This window comes from Phodopus roborovskii, unplaced genomic scaffold (genome assembly GCF_943737965.1).
Source record: "Phodopus roborovskii unplaced genomic scaffold, PHOROB, whole genome shotgun sequence".
In the NCBI taxonomy this organism is placed as follows: domain Eukaryota; kingdom Metazoa; phylum Chordata; class Mammalia; order Rodentia; family Cricetidae; genus Phodopus; species Phodopus roborovskii.
In genome coordinates, this window is record NW_026126416.1 from 24668959 (window position 1) to 24676521 (window position 7563).

Below are 7563 nucleotides of genomic sequence, written 5' to 3' on the forward strand. Positions count from 1 at the left end.
GGCCGGTGAGAACTACACAAAAAGGCAGATTAGATTCTTCTCTCGACTGTATCCGGCTAACAGCGCTAAAACCCACTCCACTTTAGTGTGTGACCTCTGTGGCTCAATCACTCAATTAGGACGGATCGAACTGTCTTCAAAGAATCTCTTCCGTTCCTTTGGGCAGTTTTCCGATTACATCCCGATGCTAATGCTAAGAGACTCTGGAGGCTTGGCTTCAACCGAAATGTAGATTGGACACCAGCCTCTGTCCTCTCTACCCAACTCTTTGTTCTATCCTTCCATCCATCTGTCTGTCCGTCCGTCCGTCTATCCATCCATCCAATTATTGATCTTTTGATTCTGGGGCTCTTATGCCATCGGTTCTCTAGGGGTCCAGTGTGAAGAGCTGTAGCAATCCAGTCACAGCTATCCTACCCAACTCACTACACCAAAAGAAAAGAAGCCACCCCAAACCACTTGTAGAAATCCCAGGGTGAGAGGTGGGAAGGTGGTTGGGTGGTGTCAGGCCGCATTTTTCCTGTTCCCACTGTTTGACTTTTATGAATAATGCTGCTATGAACACCAGTTTTTGTATGGACATGTTTTCAATTCACTTAAGTATTGGAGCTAAGAACAGAATTTCTATGTCATTTACTCTATCCTTAACTTTGTTAAGTTCTGTGATACCATTCAAGTCAACTGTACAATTCACTGTACAATAACAATATCATTACTATCTTCTGATTATAATCGATCTTATCACTTGTACGATTGCATCTGTTTGTAGGTTTTTATTAGCATTTCCCTCGAGGCTAATAGTGTCAACATCATTTCATATATGTATTGGTTGATGGCATTCTGGAAGAAATGTCTGCTTAAATACATTGCTCATTTTAAAATCACTTGTCTTTCTACCATTGAGTTGTAACATACTGGCCATTCTTGGGCTTGTGATTTCAAAATATGTTTCCCTTTTTATAGGTTGTCTATTTCCTTTTTAAATATATTTGTGTAACTGGATGTGGTGACACACGCCTTTAATCCCAGCACTCAAAAGGCAGAAGCAGGCAGAACTCTGAGTTGCAGGCCAGTCTGGTCTGCATATTGAGTTCTAGGACAGCTAGGACCACATGGAAAGACATTGTTTTAAAGAAAAAAAAGAAAAGAAATTGTTTTGTACAAACGAATGTGTGCCAGGTGTGGTGGTGCACACCTTTAATCTCAGCACTGGGAGGCAGAGGCTGGTGGATCTCTTTAAGTTCTAGGATAGCCTTATCTAAATAGAGAGTTCCTAGACAGCCAGGACTATATAATAGAGAGACCCTGTCTCAAAACAACAACAAAGAGATCTATGTTCATTTCTAAGCCATTGTTTTTGCTATTGATAAAAGGAGAATTGCTTTCTGACTTCATTTTTTAATTGTTCATTTGTAGTGTTCAGAAATGCAATTGAGTTTTATATGTTGATATTGTACCTAGGAGTCTTGCTAACGGCTTTCTCTATGTAAGATATTGTCATCTGCAAAGAGACATACTTACACTTCTTTCCTTTCCAATCTGGATGTCCTTTCTTTCTTTTGGCTAATTGCCATGTCTAGGACCTTTAGTGCCTTTATTTTTATTTTTACTTACTTACTTATTTATTTATTTATTTATTTATTTATTTATTTTCGCAAAGAGCATGGCTGATACAAGGACTCTATATGAAGTTCAGGTTGGATTCACGTTTGTGATTCTCCTGCTTTAGCCTCAAAAATTCTGGGATTACAGGCTTACACAACCATATCAGCTTTACCTTTAAAGTGCTTTTGAAATAATTTTTATATGTATTCATTTACTTGTGGCAGAGACAAATGTATGTGCGAGGGTTCACACTTGCCACCATGAACATGTGGACGTCAGAGTCACTTTCGGGAATGGGGTCTAACAAGTTATCCATCGGATTTAGACAGTCTCTCTTTACACTCGGCATACTCTGCAATATCTGGCCCATGTGCTTCCAGATGATTCTCCTGTCTCTGCTTGACATCTCACTATGGAAGTGCTAGAACTGCATATGCAAGCCACCACATCTGTAGGTTCCTGGAATCAAACTCAGGGTTGTTGTGTTTGTGAGGCAAGCATTCTTACCTGCAGGAGAATAAACAAAGTTGTTAATTGGTTTCTAAGTTTACTCCATTGTGGTCGTAGAGCACATGTGTTTTGATTCCCTTACATCTACTGTGGCTTATTTGATAACTCAGCATATGAGCTATAGCACAGAACGATTCTTGTGCACTTTGGAAGAATTGGATGAGATGTATCACAAATATTTGTCCGTTCCAGTCACTTTAGTGTTGTTTCCTTGATGCTCTTCTCTATAGCTGTTCTAACCACCACTGAAAGTTCTATTCCAAAGTGTAATGTCCCAAGTCTTATTTCTGATTTGTCAAGTACATCTGGGTTTTGCTTTATGGACATTGGGCTCTCTAACTAGATGCTTACTGATTGCAGGACTTCAATACTTTGACAAATGGATCTTGCTAGTCAGCCCCAGAAGGAGGAAGAGGCCAATTAAGAGACCTTGGTGGCTAGCTTTAGGAAAGTAATCTAATAGGCAAGGCAGAGGGAATGGGAGAGAAGAAAAGGCCTGCCAGAGCCACGCTTGCCATGCTCAGGCTGGTTAGAGTCCCTTCAAAAAGTATGCACCACCAGGCTTGATTTCTTCCTTTTCTTTTCTCTTCTTTTCTTTCTTTCTTTTTAAAAGTGAATCCTGGGGATTAAATATGCCCCATGCTTGCAAGGCAAGTGCCTGATATACCCTCTTAGAAATGTTTTAATGGTGTTTGTTCATTTTAATAAAGCAAGATAGTTCTTGGTTGCTTTTTAAAAAGAAAATATTTTATTTTTTATTTATGGGTATGTGTGAGTACTTTTGTTTTGTTTTTCTAGAAAGGGTTTCTCTTGTAGCTTTGGAGGCTGTCCTGGAACTTGCTCTATAGACCAGGCCAGTCTTGAACTCACAGAGATTCACCTGCCTCTGCCTCCCAATTGCTGAGATTAAAGGCATGTGCCACCACCACCCGGCTATGTGTGAGTTTAAAGAGGCAGAAGAAGGTCTTAGATTCCTTAGAAACCAGAGTCACAAGCATTTTCAAACTATATAGCATGGGTACTGGGATGTGAGCTCCAGACCTCATAACTAAACAGCCAACACCTTTAACCACTGAATCCTCTCTCCAGCACCTTGGCCACTGTATCTTCCAATGTATGTCCTATCCCTTTGCTTCCCTCTCTCTTCAGCCATTCCTACTATGTGCCTCTTCTCTCTCAGCTATCCCTACCATACGCATTGGTATACTTCATTGTCTATGAAACAATGCTCATTTTTTAAAAAATGATTTTTCTGTTCCTCGGCAGACTGTAGAATCTTTGAGTTGACATTCACCAATTCCCTCCGTGGCCAGTTTGAACATGCCTGATAACCTGCAGCGAGTTTTTCACCGTGTTAGTGAACTTTTCAGCTCCAACATTTCCACTTGATTTTATTCCAAACGCGATCTGTCTCCGAAGTTGCTATTCTCGGGTCTCACATCATTCCCAGCCTCCTCCAGTTCTCTACACACACCAGACAAGGTGAATTAAAGTCTGTGTTTAGTGGGTCCAAAGCTGGGTTTCTTCAGGATAGCATCCATGTTCTACCCATCTCCCATCTAGGTCCATCTTGGCCAATCCCATAATTAGTATCAAAAATTAGGAAATCTTAACTTTGGAAACTGGATACTTGCTCTCTCTAGGATTTGTTGCTTGATGATTGCTCCGAAGCATATGCCATGTGTGTTTCTGCTCAATTAGCTAAATGCTCAACTAATGATTGAGCCGAGACTTCCTTGAGTACCTACACTCACACCTTTGCTGAGTGAGGGCACTGTTCCTGTTTGGTGGTGGTGGTGTCTTCAATATTTGTGCAGTTTACAATTCTGCCTTGATATCCATTTCCTACGATACAGAGCCTGAACATCAGAGATAAAAACAGGGCCTTTAAAGGGGTTCGCTGGTCATTCCCACAGCTCTATCCATGTACATGACCTTCTATGGTCTCATGAATATATTGGAGTCTTTAAAAGCCTCCTGTGGATATCTCATGCCTCAGCTTGTCCACCTGCAATTTTTTTTTTTTTTTTTTTTTTTTTTTGGTCAGTTGGTTCCAAGAGGTATTATTACCTTAGGAAGTTGAGATATATAATAATGGTTGCTATCACTTTTGACAAGTACATTGGGAGAAAAGGTTGTTCACACTGGGCAAACTCTATGTCATATTAAATAAATATAATCCCTGGGAGCATTGGCTTAACAGAAACACCAGGAGGTCTAATGAGCTAGATATGGTGGTGCATGCCTTTAATTCCAGCATATGGGAGGCAGAGATGGGCGGATTTCTTTAAGTTCAAGGACAGCCAGGGCTACACAAAGAGACACTTGCCAAAAAGAAGAGGAAGAGGCAGAGGAAGAAGAGAGAGGGAAAGGAAGGAAAGAGGGAATGAAGTAAGGAAGGAAGGAAAGAAAAAAACCAAACCAGAAAGTCAAATAACAACAACACACAGAGCCCATAGCAAAGGTGTCAGCACACAGGGTTCCACACAGATAGCTACTTAGCAGCTTCCCCTCCCCCAGGGGCATTGTTAAGGACACTGGAGACTTCTCTCACAAGCTGGGCTCATCTGCCACTAGCTCTCCTTTCCCCTGATGAAGTTTGAGGTTCATGCAGGGCATGTCAGGACACACCTGTACCCTACATACTCTCTTCTCTCTCTGAAGGACAGAGGTGACCCTCTGAAAACCCTCTGTGCCACAAAATCACCCAAGGACACCAGGAACATGGTCCAGATGTTAACCCTAGCCTTGCAGCAACCGAGAAAGTGCTAGCATCATTAACAATGGTAAGCTTTCTGACATTGTCCTGCTTCCATCCCTGCCTACCCAGCTCCATGTTAGTCCTAGAAACCAACAGCCATGAAACCATGGTAAAGTCTAGCAGCCATTGTAAGATACAGAAATGGGGTGAAAGCAGTCCCTGAAGGCAAGCCAGTTGTGCAGAGCAGTTCAAAGCAAATAGTCTCACAGCCCAAGAAATGACAAGTTTGCATCCACTCCAGCCAGGACTTCAGATAAGCTCTATGCTTTCCCATTACTCAGAGACTGGCAACAAATGATATAGCTAGCTCTCCCAGGACTTAACCATTGTTTTTGCGGGTCCCCTAGAGATGCCATTGCCCCCAGACAGCAGGAAGTAATTTTAAGAACATGACTCCACTTTATCAAGAGGTGGGGTGGATGGCTTTGGGCCTTTCTCAAGGTTATGGATAGTTGTTATCATGCAGGGGGGGGGGTTGGTTACACATTGTTATAGGGTAGGGGCTGAACAAAAGAGATTAGACTCAGGGATTTTGTTTGGAAAAGTAAAAGGGGGATATGTTACGATAAATCATGTAAGAAAATCATGATAAGATAAATCATAAATCTACTTTCAAACTAAAAAAGCAATTATCAGTTTTAAATAATTTACATTGGTATGGAGTCTTGTTATTGATATAAACTTAAGGTTTTTGCTATGCTGTATACATGTTTCTACTTCTATTCAAAATATTTTTGTATATTGATACAAGTTTTAGGTTACTTTTGTTACACTGCATATGTTTCTACTTCTGTTTAAGATATTTTTATACCTTGTTACAATTTTGAGGTTATTGTCCTTGTACTGTCCATCTGTTTCTAATTTTGCTTAAGGTATTACTTATACAGCTTGTTTATTTATATAATGTGAAGCCCTAATATAGGATAATAAAGAGATACAGGTTTATAGTCACCCATAAATATCAAACACATAGTCATGATAGTTAGATTTTTGTAGGTATTCCAAGATGTTTCAAACAGGTAGTCTTCAAACACTTGAAAGACCTGCAGAACATGGCATTTAGGATATTTTAATAACAGGATTTTTTTTTTTTGATATGAGACATGTGTGCTCCTGGCACCACCAATCTACTTCTAAATAAGATGATGGACACCACAGACACTCTATATGGAGTTTGCTTTCTTTGTGGCACAAACAGCCCTTTAGGGGAAGAAACTACCCTTGCCTCAACTGCTGACAGTAAGTACACTGTCTAATGTCCAATCTGGACAAGCAGGACACAAAGAAAAGTGACCACCAAACTTTGCCAAGACATGATTGGACAGTCCTTCATAATTTTCTGCTTTGGAAAAGTGTTTGTCAGATATATTAAGCCTGTAGGCTGAAGATGGATGCCCAACATTACGAACCTTGGGTGACTGTCCAGGCAGCCAGCTGTTTCTGTCATTTCTTACATTTTTTGGAAGTTGCTTTGCTTGCTTGCACTTCCTACTCAAGTGATATTATTTTCTTTCTCAGGTGTTTGGTGGGGGTTGAAGAATAGATTGTTAACAGTTGCAATCCTCCTAAATCTTAGCTAAACACATATTAGGCACAAGACTTTGGATTCGTCAGGAGAGGACTGCTATTGGAATAATCTCTATATATCCATCAAATACTTATGGTCTGGACATTTAGAATTATTAAATAATAAGTATTTCTTACTTAATAATTGTTTTGTTGTATGTATCTTCACTTTTGTTAAGGTTATTACCTTTTCTTCTGAACAATACTTGATAGAAGTTCTTATTGTATATAATTTTGTTATGTTAGGGTTGGAACCTTCCTTCTTAAGAAAGGGGGAAATGTTGCAAGGATTCTATAACTGTTCTGTGGGCCAACTGTGAGGAGAAGTTTGGCCCAAAGGGCAGAGTTGCATTGAGGCGTATGTGAACCGAATAAAGGGCATAGGCCCAAGGGTCATGTGTTCTCTTGAAAGGTAGATGAACTGGCAGCAAGCCACTCACAGCTTGCTTGAGGTTCCCCATCCCCCTTGAGAATGAGGAGGCAGCAGAGGTGTAGAAGCTTTGTTCTGTCTTAAGTACAGTGCACCAATTTCGCCTTTAAATAAATTGCTAACATGACCCCATTGGATTCCTTCAGTACTAAGTGCTATAGTGTCCAGACATCCTCCTGAGATTTACAGGTATCCAAAAGCCCAGCCTGAGCCAGATGATTGGCAAGGAGTTCTCAGCAAATAACATCATCTCAGAGGCTCCATCCAACTCTGCCCTGTACTGGAAACACACACGGCTATTCTTCACAATCACTGGCCTACTTGACCACAGTACCATAATTCAGATGATGCACAAGACACTGGAGAGGAGAGACTGGAGTCTGGCAGCTGGCTGTTGCCTGCTGACTTCTGTAATAAACAACATTTGTTTCGGAAACTATGGTCATATCTGGCCTGGCTCTGTATGGTAGGTGAGCTTAGAGTTATGTTCATCCATTTTCAGAGTTGAGGAAAGAACATAGACGATGTAACAGAGACCCCAGATGGCTCACAGGGGCCAGTCTATTTGCTGTCTTGCTGTTTACAGGAAAATCCTGCCTTCTTCTGGTGGTCATAGACTGAAATAATCAGTGATAGCCAAGACTAGTCAACACCCACAGTAAAATGATCAAACCCAAGGACACAAAAACAC